Raw genomic sequence first — 21,280 nt, forward strand, 5'->3', positions numbered from 1 at the left:
TTGTAATAACCTATAGTGGAAAAGAATCTGAAAAGGAATATATGTATAACTGAATCGCTTTGCTGTACACCTGAAACTAACACCACATTGCAAATCAACTATATTTCAATAAAAAACTTGTGAGAGATGTTGTTTGCATGTAAATGCTCTTTATAACAGAGCGAAACACTATGGAAATGTGAGGTTTTGTAAAGCATATTAGTATATGTACTAGAGCTACCTTTCGGAGATCTCCTGGGGTTTTCCAAAATGATATGTATGCTAACATTGACAGCTGAGGAAATATTCAGAGTTTTGTTCAGTGCGAGCCTGGTCCACGTGTGAGATGGGACCGCAGTGCAGCAAGCAAAACATTTGACAGCATGTTCACATCACCCATCAGCTGAAGAGCACAATTTGTTCCTGGGCATTTTGTTTTGTATTTTCTTTTTAATTTATGTGTTGTTATTAAACAATTGCGTTTGGAGATCGTTGATCAGAGTGTGTTTGCGTTTCTAACTGAACATTCTAATAATGATGTTTTTACTTTGCTTGGTTTTTAAAGGTTCTTATAATTTCTATAACGTTTCATAAAACATGGCAGCCAGAAAAGCTTTCATGGAAAAACAAAATGCATTTACTGAGACACTGATGCCTCCTTGCAAGGCTGTTGGAAACAGTATTTTGCAAAATTATGGCACAACTTACATCTTTGGAGCTGAAGGGAACTTAGGTACCTTCTCAATTGGCAAATCAGGTTAGGAAGTAGAGGTGACCTGAGGGCCGTGTGGAGGGTTCTGAGGCTATGTTTGGGCTCATTGGAGAAGGACTCTGTGATGGATTTGCAACGTCTGCCATGGTACATCCTGGAGGGGTATGTTGGTGCGTGTGCACGTGTGTTAGTTGTGTGCATTCATGTGCGTATAGGTGTGTGTGATGTGGTACAACCTCTACTCACTCCCTCACCCTCCTTTTGACAAGTAGGGAAGCACATTGATGGAAAGAGAAAGTGAGTTGCCCAGGATCATACTGGTAGTAATTGACAGTCGGATCTCGAACACTGAATACCTGTTGCTAGGTCAAACACTCATTAAACTCACTGCCATGCCCTTTATATGACTGAAGAAGAATCTCTCTCCATGGTACCCTCCTTAACCAATCTCCTGTGCTCATCTGTGTGTAAGAAACTGATTCAGCTCATTACCTTTTTCCTCCCCAGTGATGGACTTGGTGAAACACGCCCTTGCCAGGACCTTTGAACGGGAACGTTGGTAACTGAGATGACGAGAGCTGCGGTAACCTATAACGTAAAAATACCTGGGGAAAGCAACAACTGGAAATGCTCCAGAGGATTCTTTCTTCTATCTTTCTCTTGATTTTCCAAATTCCCTACTGGTATGACTTTTATTATCAAACAATTAGCTTAAATTTGTTTTTAATGTACCCCTAAGCCCAATAGAAATTGCGTGGTCTAGTTAATAAATATAATCTTCTGTTTTCAGATGGGCTAGTCCATGGGGATGGTTAGAAATTAAAGGCCTGTTTTGGACATGCAACCTTTGAGTGGCACATTCCCTATCAGCCAAAAGTCCCTGAGATCTACAGCGTGTCAGACTTAGTTCCATGCATTCTAGGGGACACAGTGACAGCAAAGAGGTGGTACTGACCTCAGGGAATATAATGGGATCAGAAAGAAGCAGTAATGTATGAATCTTGGAAAGCTGAAAAATTAAGGACTAAAGAGATGTTCATACACCTACTTTTAATAAAACTCAACCAAACCCCAAAAGACACGCCACAGAGTGCAAGAACGCACTTAGGGCTCACGCGTGTCAGCTATAATTTGAATCTCTAACTTGAGCACGCATAGGGGTCTGGGGCTGATCTCTCTTAATAGGTTATCACAGGATAGAGTTTAAAATACCACTTAAGTCATAACCTCATCTACTTAGAGATCCAGAAAGGGTTCCCAGGGCTGATCAGAGACCTGATTTGCAAATTACTATAAATTAATGTAGTTATAGCTGAGACATGAATATATGCTTGGAAATGCTCATATAGTGCCTAATATATGCGTGTCTTAAGATGATAATAGTGGTAATTTCTAAGACGACTTTTCCTCTAGCTGGCACCTTTCACCTTGTGATCTTGAAGTCCTTTACAAACACTAATTAATTACATTAATTTCATCATAAAGCTTGCTCATTACTGTACTTTTATTATAAGCTCTTGCCGGCTCAGATTTAATGCAACACCCTTATTGAAATTCTGCTCTTTTATATTGCTAAGGATCCGTTCAGATATTATACGTGCCTTTATAGGTTTTTTTAACTGTACCAATAATAGTTAGAATAAAGGTTGTTTCCCTTCCACATGGGAAGGTACAAAGGGAGATTTAAGTGGAGCCCAGATCAAGTACTATGACTGTCCCTAGGTCACAGCGTGTATAGGGTGAGAGTGGTGCTGTGCGGGGATAGATTTCAGCATGAATACCAAACTGATGGACTGAGAATGGCTGTCTGGTGCTTTGGGTTAAGAAGGATTCTGAGCCACATCCAAGACTGGCAAGAACAACTGCTCTGACCAACTTGCCCTGGACACAGGTGTGGAAATTGGGGTTTGTTGGCTCACGATCGCCCTCTCCCTGCTGTCCTTGATATTGCATCCAACATTCAACTAAGGCAAGAGATCCGCGTCCAGTTTCATTTCTCCTTCTTATGAGGTGTGTAGTATTATCCAAGAAACTTGCAGAACCTTTTTCTTTCTCTCTAAAATGGGTATACTCACGCTTGCCTTACTGAAACTTCAGGACTTTAAGGTGATAAACTGATGGAATAATGTACAGGCAGACTTCTTCCTCAGCTGAGGAGTATTTATGGTAGCTGGCTACCTAGTGGAAAGCAGATCAACTTCGGAGGCAGGATACTTGGATTATGAAATCAAACCAGTTGTCTCACTGGTGACTAGGTGATGTGGGCAGAGCATTTATTCTCAATGAGCTTCCATCTTTTCTTGTATAAAATAGGGATAATGATATCTTTGCATCTGACTCACAAATCTGTTCAGAGATTTAAGTGAAATAGAAACACAATAAATGATTGTGATAATTGTCACGTAGTAGGTGCTCAAAAGTTTTCTAAAAACTGAAAAACAAAACTCAGAAATATGCAAACAAAGAGCTATGAAAGGAAATGCATTCAGATGATAAAAATGGGTTTGCACTCGGAGGTGGACAGGAGTAATTTTTTTTTTAATATGAATTTATATATTGTATTTATTTATCTATTTTTTAAATTTTTGGCTGCGTTGGGTCTTCATTGCTGTGCATGGGCTTTCTCTAGTTGCAGCGAGCAGGGGCTACTCTTCGTTGCGGTGCGCGGGCTTCTCAGTACGGTGGCTTCTCTTGTTGCAGAGCACGGGCTCTAGGTGCGCGGGCTTCAGTAGTTGTGGCACGTGGGCTCAATAGTTGTGGAGCACGGGCTTAGTTGCTCCGCGGCATGTGGGATCTTCCCGGGACCAGGGATCGAACCCACGTCCCCCTGCATGGCAGGCGGATTCTTAACCACTGCGCCACCAGGGAAGCCCCTAGAGTAATTGTTGTTGCGTCTTTACTTCTACGTTTTAACATTTTCCTGATGAACATGCATAGGCTTTATAATGGAATAAGAACCAAAAGTACTCTTTGGTGGCTCCACAATCTATATATGTGATAAAATTGAGTAGAACACACAGGCTTGCACGCACCCACACGCGAATGAATACGTATAAAAACCGGCAAATTTAGAACTGAATAAGGTGTTGCAAATTGTACCAATATCAATTTACTGAGTTTGATATGTCTGATAATTTTGAGAGATGTTACCACTGAGGGAAGCAGGAGGACGAGTACAGAGGACTCCACTTACTATTCTTGCAACTTCCTGTGAATGTATACTTATTTCAAAATAAAAATTTTTTAAAAGTTATCAAGCTAACCTAAAAGGAATTAAATATTAGCTGCTCAGATGTTCAATCACTATATGGATGGGTGGATGGATACATTCTCACTATTCCTATTTCTTTATTCATCAGTAAACTCTGTTATGCTGTGCACATGGTTTATAGGACTTTTCTCTAAACATTAGCTTTTGGCTTGAGAACGAGAATCTCTTTGTCAGGGAGGATCGTAGACACATGTTTGTAAATGCTGACGGTCTCACCTTTGAGAACAGATATTTTGCCCGTGGTGATCCCAGACTACAGCCATGATGGGTGTCCTAGAAGCGTTCTTGTAGGCTTAAAAAAATCATCCCCTTTCTCTGATTCTAAGCATGGGGCCAGAAGGGAGTGGAGTGCCATCTGCTAGCTCATTGGATCTTGTACAGAATGGGAACAGAAAACCAACCCAGCCATTGCTTTGGATATAGCAGGACCCTGATGTAATAAAAACTGTGTTCATATGCTTCATTAGATAAATAAAGCTGACTTGGATAGGTTGCTTTCAAACCCAAAGTGAACTGAAACCAAGTTGGCTACACTTGGTATCAAAAATAAAAGTAATAGTGGCTGCCAGTTTTGAATGATCCAGGAACTCTGCATATATTACATCTTCTAATGTGACCATGACCCTATGGACATAGGATATCATCTGACCATGATGCTATGGGACACAATTCTAATCTGACTACAGCCTTGTGGCGTATATATTCTCATTCCATTTTGCAGAGAAAGAAAACACGACTCAGAGGTTAAGTAACACATAAGTGCCTTAGTACTCGGTAATGCTGCTGTAACAATAAACCTCAGCGTATCAATGGCTTGGCACACACACACAAGTTTATTTCTTGTTCACATACCAGTTCAATGTGAATGCCAGGGACTGACTCCACATTTTCCATACAGGGCTTTCAAGGTGGGCAAAGAAGAGGAGACGCAACATGGAGAAGGCACACCTACTTCTCAACCAACTTGCCCCAGATGTGCCACCCATCACTTCTGCTTTACAGGCATGAGGTAGTCACAGTGTCCTTCCTGGGAAAAGACTGAACAGGTGAGGATCAGCTCCCCAGTGACATCTCTACAGGAAGGAAGGAGAGTGCGCACATCTTTGGCTGCCTCTGCCACGGTCCTTCCACAGGGCATGGAATGGGAATCAGACTCGGGTTCAGCCATGCTCTTTCTGGAACCATAGTACAGAGTGTGGGTTAGAGTCTGGGCTCTGCACTCAGCCTACCTGAATTTTGATCCTGGTTGTAATGCTTTGTAGATTTTTTACCTTGGGAGAAAGTTGCTTAACCATTCGAAGGCTTGACCTCCTCTTTGGTAAAATATGAGAATAATAAAAATTGCCACCCCTAGAGCTGTTGTAAGGATTACAAGAAGAATGCATGCAAAACATTTAGAGTGAGGCTTGGTGTATAGTAAACATGCACATATATTTATAATTATTTTCATTATTATAATGCTGATGACTTTTACTCCATGCTCCCTTCTCATCCCATTCACTCCCACTTCGTTTAGCTCTTTTGTCTTGTACCTCTTTGATGTCTTAAGTTTTGCAGTCTGTCCAGATTGCTCCAGCTCTATCAAACTCTTGCAGTAACTGTAGTCTAGGAAAACATAAAGTCCTTTCCCTTCTGCTGAGGCATTTCATAACATAAATGTTTTGCCTAGGAGTGTCAGTATTGCCACGGGGACATTTCCAGTCTCCCAAAGCAAACACATTTGACACTGTTGATTTGGTGTATAAATGTATGTGGCTTTATTAAATGTGCATTAAAGTGCTCGCCTCATAAATTGTATGCACTCGGCCCACTCCGAGTACAATGCACACAACTAAATTTTTCTAACCACACAGGTGGAGCAATCAGGCCAACTTCAAAGTTAGTGAGAATAGAGTGAGTCAAGCTCCCCCTTCCCTCCTCCCCCTGTAGCTCTTCTGTGGGGCCTCCCAGTTTGGCAGTTTGGCAGGTTTCAGCTGTACTCTCCCTGCTCATAGGCTTGTTAAACTAGAGTTCACATCCTGCCCTCTGTGAGGTCCATTCACTTGCACCTAAGGGCATTGGGCATTGGGAGGGGGATGGATTTGATTCATTAGTGTGAGTTCATCTGGATCTGCTGGTAGCATCAAGCTTCCTGTCCTGTCAAATAATGTATTCATGCAATTAGTCATGATCTGTCTTTTCATCTGTCTATCATCCATCCATCCATCCATCCATCCACCCATCTTTCCATCATCCATCCATCCATCCATCCATCCATCCATCTGCCACTTCTTTTCTGGGCCAGGTGCAAGGCACTGAGACTACAAAAGTGGAGCCTGACTTAATTTCCAGTGGGAAAAACAGACAAAAATAAGTACAAAACCAAGCACATAAAATAATTACAAACTGATCAGTGCAGGGGGAATGAAAGATGACCCTGAATGTGTGCACATGTTTGTGCTGGAGGAGCAATTCCTTTATATCGAGGGGTTAGAGTAGGTCTCCTTGAGGAGCAGAAGTATGAGCTGAAGCCAGAAGGAAGAGGAAGAGGCAGTCGTATGAGGAGCAGAGAAAGAGACTTTCAAAGCAAAGAGAGTGACATTTGCAAAACGCTCTGCTCAACAAAGGGCCGGTAAGCACATCTGTTACCACTCTCATATACAATAGAGGCACACATGTATGATTATATCATGTCTGGTTTTGCTTTGGCTCTTACTTGAAACAATGAAAACATCTTATATTGCTCCTGTTTCCTTAAATGTGTTGATCTTGCCTATTTTTCAAGTGTGAATGAAGGACCAGAAATGTAAACCATAAACCACAGAGCCTGATGCCAAAGGTCAGAATCTCTGGACCACCTTGGAAACAAGGACTATGCTAGATTCACCCTGTAGCCCAGCATCTGGCTTGTAGTTGAAAACAGAAAATGATACTTGCATGAACGTACCCCCAAAATTTAGGCCAAGATTCCAGCTTGGTTCTCCTGACCCTGAGCATGTGTTGTTTTGGAAGCACCTGGTTGGTGATCCATTAGTGGAGATTTTCATTCATCTGCATCAGTGACACAGTCAGGAAGAGGGTGGGTACCTGCCCCTTAGGTCACCTGGCTCAGCCCATTAGAGCTCAGGTTTATCACCAACACTGAGGAAAGGGCTGTAGGATTGAATGGAGGCCCCCAAAAGATTTGTCCATGTTCTAATCCCCAGAACTGTGAATGTGACCTCATTTGGGAAAAGATTCTTTGTAGACATAATTAAGTTAATGATTTTAAGATGAGGAGATCATGCTAGATTATATTTGCTTGGGCCCCAATCCAATGATAAGTGCCCTTATAAGAGACACACAGAGGAGAATGCATATTGACAGAAGAGAATGTGATTGTGGAGATGAGGCAGAGATCAGGGTGATTGCAGCTGCCACAAGCCCAGGACTGCTGGCAGACACCAGAAATTGGAAGAAGCATGGAACAGATTATCCCTAAGATCCCCCATAGGGAGAGTAATGTCTGCTGAGTTTGGACTTCTAGTCTCCAGAGGTTGTGAAAAAATATATTTTGTCGTTTTAAGCACCAAGTAAGTGCTAATTTGTTACAGCAATCCTAGAAAAACCCTAGAAAAAGACATATTGGGGCTGCTGCGGCTTCCTCCAGCACTATACTGCTCAGTAAAATATTGAGATACCCACATAATTAAAATTTTTTTAGTATTCATGTGAAAAGAGTGAAAAGAAAAGAAGAGTGTGAAATTAATTTTAATTGTGTATTTTATTTAACCCACTATATCTGAATGTTATATCAACATGTCCTCAATATAAAAAACTTCATTCATGAGATATTTTACCTTCTTTTTAGGTATTAACTCTTCCAAATTTGGTATGCATTGTATGCTTCTAGCACATCCCCATACCGAATAGCCACATTTCAAGTGCTCAGTAACATTTGTGGCCAGTGGTGATCGTATAGACAGCACAGCTGGCGCATTTCTCCTGGGTCTTTTGCTTTGGGTCTGGAACAAAAGTGCGTCAGGAAGAGAGAGATGAGAGAAACTCTAGACACAGAGGCTGCAGGATCTGCCTTGCTGTACATAGTTCTGGGGATCCAGAGAGGGGACCTGGGTTTGGCTCAGTCAGGCATCAAAGAACCAGATGGAGTTCTTGGGAGTGTGGGAGTCCTTGCGGCCAGCTGGGTCTATTCATCATTGGTACAAGGCTGTAGGATAAGGATCAAGAATCAGGCTTCCATGGAAAAAGGGTAGGGGAAAGCTGAACAGGAACCAGAAGAAATTAATAGAAATAAATTTGAGTTACTGAAAAACAGCTATTTTCCAAACTCTTCCCACTTCAAGTAATCTTCACAAACCTATGTGAGAGGCATGATTATTGTCTCATTTTGCTGATAAGGAAATTGAGGGTCAATATTGTAAGGGACTCGTCCAAGTTCACCCAGCTCATATGTGAGTGGCAAGAGCCAGGATTTGAACCCAGGTCCTTCTGACTCCAAAGTCACTATGCTGTGTTAAAGGCCTTGACATATGGTTGGATTTGCCTCTTTGTATAATTACTGTGAGGATGGGCTCAGGGCTGGGCAAGGGCTGAATGTCCAAGGTGGACAGCAGGCTTCAGAGAGTCAGGCTGGGGGAGCTGGGGGAGTCTAGGGCTGCCTCAAGAGTGGACAAGGTCTTAGAATGCTCAAGACCATCCAGCATGACTGTTGAGCATCCAAAGAAGAGCTCTCAGTTTTGCATTCAGTATTCTCATGCTCTTCTGCTTCCTCTTCTGGTTGACCAGTTGGCTCTGGGATATACCACTTGCTATGTCTTATGTTGGCAAAATTGACCTACAGAAGCTAGAACTGCCCAATTGGCTAAGGAAGCAAGTTTGTCTTTTAAAAGCAAGACATCAGGACATTCATCTTCTGACAAGAATGTGTAATTTGTGTTTATTTTATTTCCCATTGATTGATTGCCATATGTCTTTTGGCACTCCTCCAAATATCTCTTGCCAACAAAGTAGGCCAAATTAATTTTCTACAGGAAGAGATATTCTGAAGGACTCTAAAATCTGTCTCCATCATTTTGCAAATGATCTCCTGTGCATGTAATGACAGTGACTTTATTTTTCCTGTTGGGGAGAGAAAAGAGGAAAGTCTCAGGTTCATCTTCCTCTGAGGGAATAACAATAGGTGTGTGTAACCTCTTTGTCTTTTGGTTAGTGGATACTTTATATAGTGGACCTCATGGAACTGGGGATCCTAGATTTCCACTTCTTTGGTTGGCTGGAATCAATTTAGAGGTTGGGAGGCAAGGTACGGGTCAAAGTGGAGGCTGATTGGTATAATATTTATTGAGTTGAATTGAATGTGCACTGGATTGAGAATCAAGAGACCAGTGTTCGTGTCCTGGTTCTACTAACTTGCCAGTGACCTTGAGGGTCACTTCAATCAGCATCATCTTCCTCATCCCCAAAGAGAGGGGATTAGCTGAGGTCAGTGTGTTGCATGCAAACTTGCTCTCAGCATCAGAACGCTGTCTTCAAAAAATATTCTCCTTGTAAGCTGAAAACAGAACAGATATGCTTTACTGCTAGTAAAAACAAACCTGCCTAATGATGTTTTAACATATATATTTATCTCTCGTGGTAAGAAAACTAGACATAGGCAATTCCAAAAGTCATTCGGCAGCTTAGTAATGCGATGATCAGGGACCCAGATTCCTTCAATCTGTCCACTCTGCAGTCCCTCCCTTCCCATCTTCATGTATGTTCTCTTACGGTTGCAAATTGGCTGCAGAAATTCTAAGAATCACATCCATATTTACGGTAGGGAGAGGGATGAGCAGTTCTTTGCATCTATCCCTGTGATTGGAAAGTAAAGTATCTTTCTCAGAACCCTCCTCCCAATAGGTTTCTCCTTGAATCTCATTGGCCAGAACTGTGTCACATGACCAAGCCTTGCTGCAAGGGAGTCTGGGAAAGTGAGTATCTGGTGGGGAGGAGTGTGGCATCTCTGGCTGCCTTAGACCAATTTTCATTCTTCACCTGAGGTTGGCCACATTGCCACCCCAAGTAAAAATGGGGTTCTGCTTGAAAGGAAGAACTAGAGAGATGAATGTTGTTGGGTAGTCTACAAAGCATGTCTGCCAAAGGATAAAGATGTGATCATGATATTAGGGTACAAAAATGTCATATTGCATTATTTTTCTAAATGAATGCTTAGCTGGTCTCAGTGACCTAAAACACAAAATGTACTTATACCCCTCCGAGATGGAGATGTGAGGAGTCCACAGCCAATTCTGACCTTTCATTCCTGGGATAGAGTGGGCAGGGGAAGGGGAGGGGCGAGAGGATTCCCTTTAGTCTTGCCTGTCAAGTCCACAATAGGCTAAATAAATGTACAAATAAAATGAATACATCAGCTAGTGTTTTCTGTTTGCTTGTTTCCCTAGTAACTCACCCTACTTCATAGATTCAAGCAGAGCTGTGGTGAGTGAAGTGGGCTGGGAAGAGTGGGACCAAGGGTGGGAAGTATGTATATATATCACCACACACATTCTTCTTACCCAAGGTGTTCTCCTCTACCTGTCCTCTGATGCACCTCTGGGGAATCCCGAGGTCTTCAAGGAACCCAGTTTGGAAAACACTGGACTCTAAAGCTCTCCCCCCATCCAACTCTATGATTTATGGTTCTTTCTGTCACATTTCCTCATCATGGGTTCTCCTTTGCAATAGAAGTCTGCAAGAGGTAACACATCCTTCTCAAGACCTCCTTTATCCTCTAGGTCTAACTTAGCTGTGGGCTTGTCCACCTCTGCACTGTAGCCACTGGAGTGGCCACTAGTCAAAGGTTACTATTTAAATGTAAATTACTTAATACAAAATAAAATCAGAAATTCTGTTTCTCAGTCACACTAGCCACACTTTAAGTGCTTGATAGCCACATGTGACTAGTGGCTCCATATTAAGCAGTGCAGATACAGAACATCATTGAAGAAAGTTCTGTTGGACAGAGTTAGATAGTCCTGTTGGCATTGGGGTGTGGGGCGGTGATCACAGGATGCTGTTGTGTTCCCTTGATGGCTAGGAGTTGATGAGGGATACCAGAGTTATTTTTTGGTGGAGTTTTTGCTTCATGGAATTTTCCATTAAATGGAGCAGCTGTGGGTTAGTGAAATGAGAACCAGCCTAGAAGTCTAAAGCCTTGACTTTTCTAAATAGAAAAAACATTCTAAAAAATACCTGACTAGAATTTCTCAAAACTAAGTTATGAGAAAACAAGGGAAGACGGAATCTGTCACTGACCTGAGGCGACAAGGAGGCATGAGGACTAAGTACAGTGTGGTTGGTACCCTGAACTGGATGCTGGGGTAGAAAAAGGACATTAGTGGGAGAACAGGCAAAATCTGAAAACAAGTTTAGTTAACAGTAGTGTGGCAATGGTGGTTTCTAAGTTTTTTGGGTTTTTAAAAATAAATTTATTTATTTATTTTTGGCTGCGTTGGGTCTTCTTTGCTGCGCACGGGCTTTCTCTAGTTGCGGTGAGCAGGGGCTACTCTTCGTTGCGGTGTGCGAGCTTCTCATTGTGGTGGCTTCTCTTGTTGCGGAGCACGGGCTCTAGGCGCATGTGGGCTCAGTAGTTATGGGTCGCGGGCTCTAGAGCGCAGGCTCAGTAGTTGTGGTGCATGGGCTTAGTTCCTCCGCGCCATGTGGGATCTTCCTGGACCAGGGCTCGAACCCGTTTCCCCTACATTGACAGGTGGATTCTTAACCACTGTGCCACCAGGGAAGCCCCTGGTTTCTAAGTTTTGACAAATGTACCACATCATGTAAGTTAACAGAAGGGAAATTGGGCAAGAAAGCTCTCCGTACAATCTTCGCAATTTTTCTATGTATCGAAAATTATTCCAAAATAATAGTTTATTTAAAAATAAAGACTTGGGTTTTCATTTCTGTCTCTATCAGTTACCACTGGTGGCACCCTAAGCAAATCTCTTCTCATCCCTCTGTGTCCTTCTCCCATCAGTAGACTATGAAGAAGGCATGTGCTTCATAACCCTGCCAGAGCTGATGAAAACACTTTGATGACTTGGGGGCACCATAAGCTTTAGGAGATTGCTGACATCATAGCAGATGGCATGATATTACTTTGATGCTAAGACCATGTTGGGCTCTGCAAGGTTATTTAGCATGATCCTTGACCTTAGGGAGATTTACATATTATTAGTAGACAGTATGAAGCTACAGAAGGCATGAGGGGAAGACAATTGATGTGTGCTGAGCTCCTACCTTGTGTCTGATACTTTGCTTCACCCTCTTCCTTGTAGGACCACGTTAGAACCTCAGGAGAACCTTCTAGACTCTCTAAGTGGTCGGTACTTTCCCATTTTCAGAGGAGGCTCCAAAACTCTGAGAAGGAAGTGGCTATATCCACTTTCCATGCTGACAGCATGCTCCCTGACACCACACTCCCCCAAACACACACTCCCTTCATGGCCATCCTTTATGGGCAACTTCTCATAATGGCTTTGTCACTTCCTCTCCTGGAGGGTACGTGGGGGACACCTTCTCTAAGGGGAGAAGCCCTGAAGTTGGGATGGGCATTTGTGTCTGATGGTTATGTTAAGTGACCTTGGGGAGTCCCATTTTTACTGACCTCCATTTCCTAACTTGTCAGTAAGCCTGTCTCTCTCCTCCCCACACAAGCTTGTCATCAGGATCCTTGTTCTCAGAGAACTCCTGGAAAGGGTGCTGCTTTCTGTAAAGAAATACCCCCAGGCACAGCGAATCCTCTCGGAGGAAGCTATTGGGATCTGGAAGAGCCTTCCTGCTGACCTGCAAATCCCCTGCCTGTGAAGCCACCTCAGGATGTGCCAGCCTTTTCTGCACAAAATGAGGATTCAGACTTCCCTTGCCCTAGAAAAGGAATTCTTCCCAGTTTAATCCTGTGATCTACACCTAAGGAACTCCAAATCCCTATAAATAGGTTCAAGTGTGTCTATGATCCCTCAGCATCACTGGGTCAAATTCTACCCCAGAGGCTGGGTATATGTAGGTCAGGTGCGGTGGTGGTACACATGTGTGTATGTGCATGCGTATGTGTGTGTGTGTTTGCATATGGGCTTTGTAAGAAATGGCCCCTTGCTGAGGCATTTGAAGAGTAGCAGCATCATAATGCTGGAGAGAATGTGGGTTCAGGTGTGTTACAGCTCTGTGACCTTGAGCAAATCACTTCTCCTTTCTTGACCTTGGTTTTCTCTTTCATCACACTGGTGGGCCTGTAAGGCTGATCTCATGAGATGCGCTATGGTGGAGGGGCTCGCCCAGCCCTATGAGGGGTTGATTAGAGTTGGTTCCTTCATCTCCACCCCCCAATTTTCTCCAGGCCAGCCTGACCGTGGGAGACCAATGAAGGGCAAAACTGTTACCTTCAGGATGTGGCATTTCATTTGACCTGCTCCTGGGTGAATGTGTAGAAGGTGGCCTGAAGGAGGGGCCAGTCTTCACTGGATGGAGCTGAGGACAGCCCTGGACACTTGCAGGAAGGGCCAGCCCCACCCTTCACCATTGACTTCCGCAGGATTTGAATCTCAAACCTCACTTTCTTGTATCTCAGGAATGAATCACACATGGGACCACATACAAGGAGGTCACACTCCAGTGAGAAAGGGGGGATGGGCACAGTTTTAGGACATAAGGTGATCATGCTGTGACACGGCCCTACAGAGGCCCAGTGAAAGGGGAGATTGATTTGTCCTAGAGGCATTTGAACTTGTACTTCAACGAGGAGGAATTTGCAGAATGAGGAAGAGATGAGAGAGGGTATGGGCGTTCCAGGCTGAGGAGGCAGCACGAGCCAGAAGAGTGTCAGGGACTAATATTCCTAATTACGTCAGATGCTGTTTTATGGATTGACCACATTTAAGCCCCAAACAACCCTATGGCGTAGCTACTGCTAATTTCATTTTACAGCTGAACACAGAAGTTTAAGTGATGTGTTCAAGAACGTGGAACCACAAAGCAACAGATACAGAATCAGAACTCGGCTCTGCTCTCAGGCTGTACTGGGGTTTCTAACCCCTTGACAACATTTCCACCCAGGAAACGATGCTGAGAAAATATCGGAGGACAGATTGCCAAGTGTTCCCAGCCACATTAGGATCTTTGGACTTTATTCTTGGGGCCAGTGAGGATTCCGGTGTTTTATAACCCAGAAGTCATCTTAATGGAACTGTGCTTGAGAAAGTTTAACCCTGGCTTTCACGTGGAAGGTAGATTGGTAGTTGTTCAAATATAACCTTATAATAAACCCTTGGTTTTGTTTAATAACTACAATTGTGCCTGCACCCGCCTCCCCACAAGATGGCAGATGTAAAAATGCTTTGTGAAGTGAAGCTGGGGATACAAATGCAAGGTTATTATTAATATGGTATTAGGTTATTGCTTTATTTGGGGACAATTTCCTTTGTTCTCGGAAGACTTTGAAGAGAGAAAGGGTTTCTCCATTGTTCAGCATTTGCTGTTCGGGACGATATTAAACTGGTTGAAATTCAAGTTTTTGTTCCCATTTTAAGGTCTTATGTAATCCTGGGAATTTTTGTTTACAATTTATCCCTGTTTCTGCAGGTGCTTCACGGGGTAGGCTCCTGTACCTGGGAATGCTGGCGTTAATTTTGACAAAAAGTGTTTAAAAATATAAATGTCAGCGTCTCCAGCGTTGTGAAGGTGGCAATGGATGACAGAAGGGCATTCTAGGATGGTGCTCCAAAATAGAATTCCAGATGCCTCCTGCATGTTCCCAGAGAGTACAGGCAGTCGCGCTGGCCTGATTTGCTCAGCCAAAGTATTCTGTTATTTAGAAACTTTCTCTGAGGCTGGTGTGGTGCAGAGCCAGGCAAACTGATGTCTATTTTTGCTGCCTTTCTAGTTGGGTGGCCTTGGACAAGCCTCCTAAATGCCCTGAGCCTCAGTTTCCCCCGCTGTAAAATGGGAAGATGGGAATAAGTTAATGAGTTGATATTTTGTAAGAAGACAAACTCTAGCAGGGCAGGGCCTATATCACTTTTGTTGTCCTTTTATTCCTAAGCCCTTTCTGTGAAAAGTTTACAACCTTGGGGATTTGACTGCTGGCTGCACCTCTGCTGGCCTCCAGGGCAAACTCCATCCCATGGAATACAGACCCTGAAATTTCTTGGTCACTCAAGTCCAGATGAACAGAGACTGTAATCACTGCACCGGCGTATCTCCCCAGCTCACACGAGTCAAGCTATCTGGCCACGAGTCCGCTCTTTCTGCCTTTCTCCCCCCAGCCCTCCCTGACCTCATCTTGCCCATGTGGGTCAGGATGACAACTCCCAGGGTGGCCTTGAAAGGCAGGTATTAAAAATGGCAGAGCTGCCAATCAGCCTAGGTCCCTGAATGGAAAGGGGGCACAAAGCTGCCCCTTACCAGGGACACCTTACTTGGGTTTTTATTGGAGGGAGAAATAAACAGTTGGGTTTGAATCATTATACATTCATGGTCTATGCGTTACCACAGTGTCACCACCATCAATCCCATTCTTATGTTCAATGGACATCGCACCAAATCAAAGCCCCCCATCCATTGCATCCCTACATATCCAAGCTGCTCTGTGCTTTCTTCTCTTTGAGCAGCTGTCTATACATCCCCACCTCCCATCCCCTTTCCTGGTGGTCTCTGAGCTTTCCCTTCACCATGACCGTTTCCCATCCATCCTCACCTCTCCTCGGGAAGTTCCCTCCTCACTTCCCAGAATTGGCTGAAATGGCACCCCAGCCGTGATATCTTCTTAACCCTCACCTACTCTTTCGGCTCTCTGTTTAGTCTCTCAGACCTAAAGTACTTCAGGATGGAAAGGTGTGCTTCTGCTCCCAGGCTATTACCACCTCATCCTTTTCTTTAAAAGAGAAAATGTACCTCACTCTTTCGATCTACCCTCCACATCCATCTTGCTGTTATCTCAGAAAAATGCCCTTCATTCACTGAAGTCTTGGGTTCCTGCTTCTCCATCTGGCTCCCTGCTCTTGCTCTGTGTTCATCCTGAGTCATTGCTACATCTTCCTCAAAGTTATCCTCTCTTACTATTTCCCAGTGCACTGAATCACGCAGGAGATGTTTATCTGCGTGGACAGGCCAGGCACTTAGGCGCCACTCTCAGACACGCCCCTTTCCTTCTGCACACACATCCACTGAGTCAGCAACGCCTGAACACCCATGGACAGACCCACTGCTCCCCGTTTCCTGTCCTGGACCGTGGCAATTGCGCCCTGGTTCCTATGCCTTGGCTCCCTGCAGTCTTATACACATGTACGCATGTGCGTGTATTTCACTCTCTCTGCATTTACTATTGCATTCAGGAATATAATATGAAGCATATGTAAGACCTAAGGATTAAAGATCAAACCAACAGCAATGGGCTCATGGTAGAAGTGCTAGAACATCGCCCCTCCCTGATCTCAACCCCTCTTTCCCAGAGGTAACGATTGTGCTAAATCCGTGTTTATCAACCCTTCAAGTTGGGGAATTATAGTGCATATATTCTTCCAAAAGTTACACAGTTACATTTTTCCCCTCATAGTTATGTCTAGAAACACACACACACACACACACACACACACACACAGAATATTATACAGCAATAAAAATGAATGACAGGGCTTCCCTGGTGGTGCAGTGGTTGAGAATCTGCCTGCTAATGCAGGGGACACGGGTTCGAGCCCTGGTCTGGGAAGATCCCACATGCCGCGGAGCAACTAGGCCTGTGAGCCACAACTACTGAGCCTGCGCGTCTGGAGCCTGTGCTCCGCAACAAGAGAGGCCGCGATAACGAGAGGCCCGCGCACCACGATGAAGAGTGGCCCCCGCTTGCCGCAACTAGAGAAAGCCCTCGCACAGAAATGAAGACCCAACACAGCCATGAATAGATAAATTAATTAATTAATTTTAAAAAAATGAATGACAATGCACCTACCTTCTCACATGGATTGCTCTCCAAATACAATACTGAGACAAAGGTAACTTTCAGAAGAATATAGCAATATATAAGCAGAATATATGTGTGTGTGTCTGTGTGTGTGTGTATATATGTATATATGTATATATATATATATATACACATACATATACATGTAGATACACACATATCACAATGTGTTTATCGCAATATATTTGTCCATTTTCTTTGTTGATGGATGGTTTTTAGTTTTTGTTCTACAAAGTAGTGCTGTCTGAGGATTCTTCCACATTCCCGATATGCCTGTGTTTCTCTATAATCTACAGGAGTGAAATTTCTTGGTCTAAAGGTATACACATCTTCAAGTTTATTGTATGAGAGTCCCAGCTCTCCAAATCATCACTCCCATTTTTTGTATTCATGAGCATGGGATAAGCTGTGGTAACGCATAGACCCTGGATGTGTAATGATTCAAACCCAACTGTTTCCTTCTCCCTCCAACAACAATCCAAAGAAGGTGTCCCTGGTTGGGGGCAGCTTTGTTCCGCCTTGTCATTCAGGGGCCTAGGCTGATTGGCAGCTCTGCCATTTTGAATACATTTCAAGGCCACCCTGGGAGTCGCCAACCTGATCCACATGGAGAAGATGAGGATGAAGTTGGCCCCGCGGCTGCGCTTACACGTCCCTGGTTGGAATCAGGCATGTGGCTACCCTTGCCTATACCAGTCACTGACAGACGTCATTACACTCTAGGCCCAGGAAGAAGACCAAGTGGGTTTTGGTGAACAGCTCTTGGTCACAGATTGACTTCACCCTGATTTCAAATTTTGCTCTCTGATGGCTACAAAATGATCTCTTACGGAAAAGTCAACTTAAGATCCCTGAGTACTAAAGAAGCTGAGAATTTGGACACCACTCACCATTCATAGGTGCCCTCCTGTGACTTGCCTATTCATGACAATTGTCCATTTTTTAAAAATTGGCGCACTTATTTTTACATATTAATTTGTACGTTTGTTTTGTTTTGATTTTTGTGTTCTGGATACTGATAGTTCTTTTGTTATGTGTTTCCCAGGATCTTCTGAATTGAGATTTGCCTTTTATGCTTTGCCCAGGATGCCTTTTTCTTGAAGTTAATGTCATCAATTTGATCAATATTTTTCTTTATGACATACTCTTTCATGTTTTGTTTTCCTGCCTCCCAGCTACCTTAGCATATATTGTCACAGTCAGTGCCAATTTTTCTGTCCATGTCTTAGGCACGACATTGTATGAGGGCAATGCGTGCTAGATGCTGTAACAAGCAAGCTCCAAATTGTGGCTTAACAAGACAAAAGTGCCTTAACACACACACACGTTAATTTCCCATTCATTTCATAGTCTTATGTCAGGTGACTTTCTTGGACTGTCCTTTCTCAGGAATCTGACTGCTCTCCATCACATAGTTCTGCCATGTAGAAGGAAGAAAGAGTTACTTAAGGCTCTAGAGGGAGAGTCTAAAAGTGCATACATGCCTTCCGTCCACATTCATTAGTCAGAACTAGTCATGTGACCACAGTGCAACTGCAAGAGAAGCTGGGAAATGTAGTCGTCTTGCAGTAAGAGGACAAAGGATTGGTGAGCACTGGCCAGACTGTGCCACACAAACTAAAATCTCAGCTCTTAGAGGCAGAACCTTTTTTTCCTCTGCATCTCCCTTTGGCCCCTGGGGTAGTATGGCCTGGTGAATAAACTGAGGGCTTTGGGATTAGAGAATGGAGTTTGAATCTCATCCACTCCCTAATGATTCTGTAACCTTGTTAACTTGTTTAACCTTGTTTAATCTTTAATAAGTACCACCCAGGTAGAGGCTGGGAAGGACTCAGGTTCAGGGTCTGGTTTATTCCAGTTCACTTCCTGTTCCTGGGCTCAGCTAAGCCTGCTGCACTGGGCTTCATGCAGATGCTGGCTTGCCTTACACGCTCCCATTGTGCCATTTTAAACCAGCTGTGTTGAGAGAAGCTCATCTGACAATGCACATGAATTATCCTCGCTTCTTTGCTGCTACCATGAAATGCCTGGAAACCAGACATTTCCCAAATTCCAGCTTCATGACAGGCCCCATTCATTTTCTGTTTGTTGACATCATGTGGCTTGTTTTCTACCAGTGCAGCCATTGTGCCCAGCTCCCCTGGGGTCGGATGTTTTATTTTCCTTTGGCAAAGCTTCCTCCATTCTTTTCCCCACTGTAAGAGCCTGGCAAAAAAACAGGCTTCGGTGAAATGGCCATCAGATCACTGTGTGGTTTGGCCCTGCTTGGCTATTTGTCTCTGGGGCACCAGTCAATTCAATTAAACAAGGTCAAAGCTGTGTTGGCTAAATTTATTGTCACTACTTTTCTACATTTTCACCTTATTGGAAGAAGTTAAACAGCAATGAGAAGGGCATTCATTGTAATTTGATCTCAATTAGGTACAAAAACATAGAAACAAATAACTAGAGAAATATACACACATCTGTCCTACCACAGCACACACACAAAGAAAAAAAGACTGGAAGGAAATACGCCAAAATATTTATAGTGGTTATCTCCGAGTAGTGGGGATTTTGACTATTTTATTTGCTTACGTATACTTTTCTGTACTTTTCAAAATTCCCCAAAGGGGCCGCTAACACTTAGACTCACAGCAGGAAATAGATGTCAAGTTCCAAGAGAACTGAAGAGCATTCAATGAAGCCACTGTTTGCAGAGATTCAGAGTTAAGGTCACTGTATCAGTCCTGGGAGGTGAGATGACCCTGCAGTAACAAACGACTGCTGAAATCCCAGCTTATCTCTTGCTCGTGCTGCATGTCTAGAAAGGTTCCTATGCTCTGCTTCACGTTCCTGTGCCTTCTCTCTGGGGTGTGGACTCATGGAAGTGTCTCTCTCTGAAACGTTGCTGGTTTTTGCAACAGAAGAAAAGAAAACTCTGGTGATTCTTCACTGCCTATCCACGTGGCAGGAAAATTCACGTGGTCCCGCTCAGTGAGGAAGCCAGGAAGCACACTCCTGACTCACATCAATAGAAAGAGCCCCAGCGTTTGGCAAACAACCCTAATAACTACCCAGGTACCACTAAGAGATGGGAACACACTTAGTGAATAGCAACAGTGGGGAGCTGGTAGCAGCCTTCAGTCTGTACTTTGGGAGTGAAATCAAGGCTGGCAGGGAGGAAGGGAATAATCCTGCTTCTCTTTCCTTCCAACATCTGATCTTCCGATGGTGCACCCTTAACAGAACCCAATCAGAATCCAGGGGTCACGGAAGCCTAGGCAATGTAATCAACATGGGCAGCCTCCTTGGACACCGGACACGGCAGAAAAAAAAAAAAATGTATCTGGAAATATAGCTGGTATTATTTTTGTAACCAGATAATAAAGTGTTCTTTACATAAAAATACAGCTAAGAGGGCTAGCAGTCAAGAAGCATCATTCCACACACCTTCACATGGCTGTGACTCTGGGCCAGCCCTGCCAGCCTCGGACTCAGCTCTAGGAATGTAGTGGTTTACCAGACACAAGCTGTGCTTTTGAGGAGTCCCAGGCTACCTGGGGGAGAGAGACATCTAACCAACAACTAAAACACAGGGAGATGCAACGGAATATGATTCAGCCTCAAAAAAAGAAGGAAATCCTGTCATTTGCAATAACATGGATGAACTTGGAGGGCATTATGCTAAAGTGAAATAAGCCAGACAGAGAAAGACAAATACTGCATCGTACCACTTAGATGTGGAATCTCAGAAAAAGAAAAAAGAGAAAAAATGTCAAATTCATAGAAACAGAGAGTAGAATGGTTGTTGCCAGGGCTGGCGGGTAGGGGAAATGGAGAGAGGTTGGTAAAAGGGTATAAACTTTCCATTTTCAGATGAATAACTTTCCATTATCTGAGGATCTGATGTAAAACATGGTGACGATAGTTGTATTATATAATTGATATCTGCTGAGCATGGAACTTACACGTTCTAACCAAAGATGTTTTAAAAAGGGAACTATGTGAGGGGGGGAAATGTGTTAATTACCTGGGTAAGGGGAATCCTTTCACCACATATATGTATATCAAATCATCATGCTGTACGCTCCAAACATATTACAATTTTATTTGTCAGTTATACCTCCATAAAGCTGGAAAAAACCAAACGCAGATCTCTGGGTGGTATGTTGGAAATGAGGGCAGGGTGCTCACCGCTGACAAGTCTTCTGAATGGCCCAGTAAACCCAGTCCCCTCTCTATTTCTGTTCAGCTTTCCCACCTGCAGAGTGAAACCTCTCAATTCCCAGCTCAGAGCCACGAAGCCCCCAAGACAACCGATGACTGTGCTAGGGAAGCCAAGGCTCACGTCCGCTCTTAACTTGCA

The sequence above is a fragment of the Balaenoptera musculus genome, chromosome 2, assembly GCF_009873245.2.
Source record: "Balaenoptera musculus isolate JJ_BM4_2016_0621 chromosome 2, mBalMus1.pri.v3, whole genome shotgun sequence".
Lineage (NCBI taxonomy): Eukaryota > Metazoa > Chordata > Mammalia > Artiodactyla > Balaenopteridae > Balaenoptera > Balaenoptera musculus.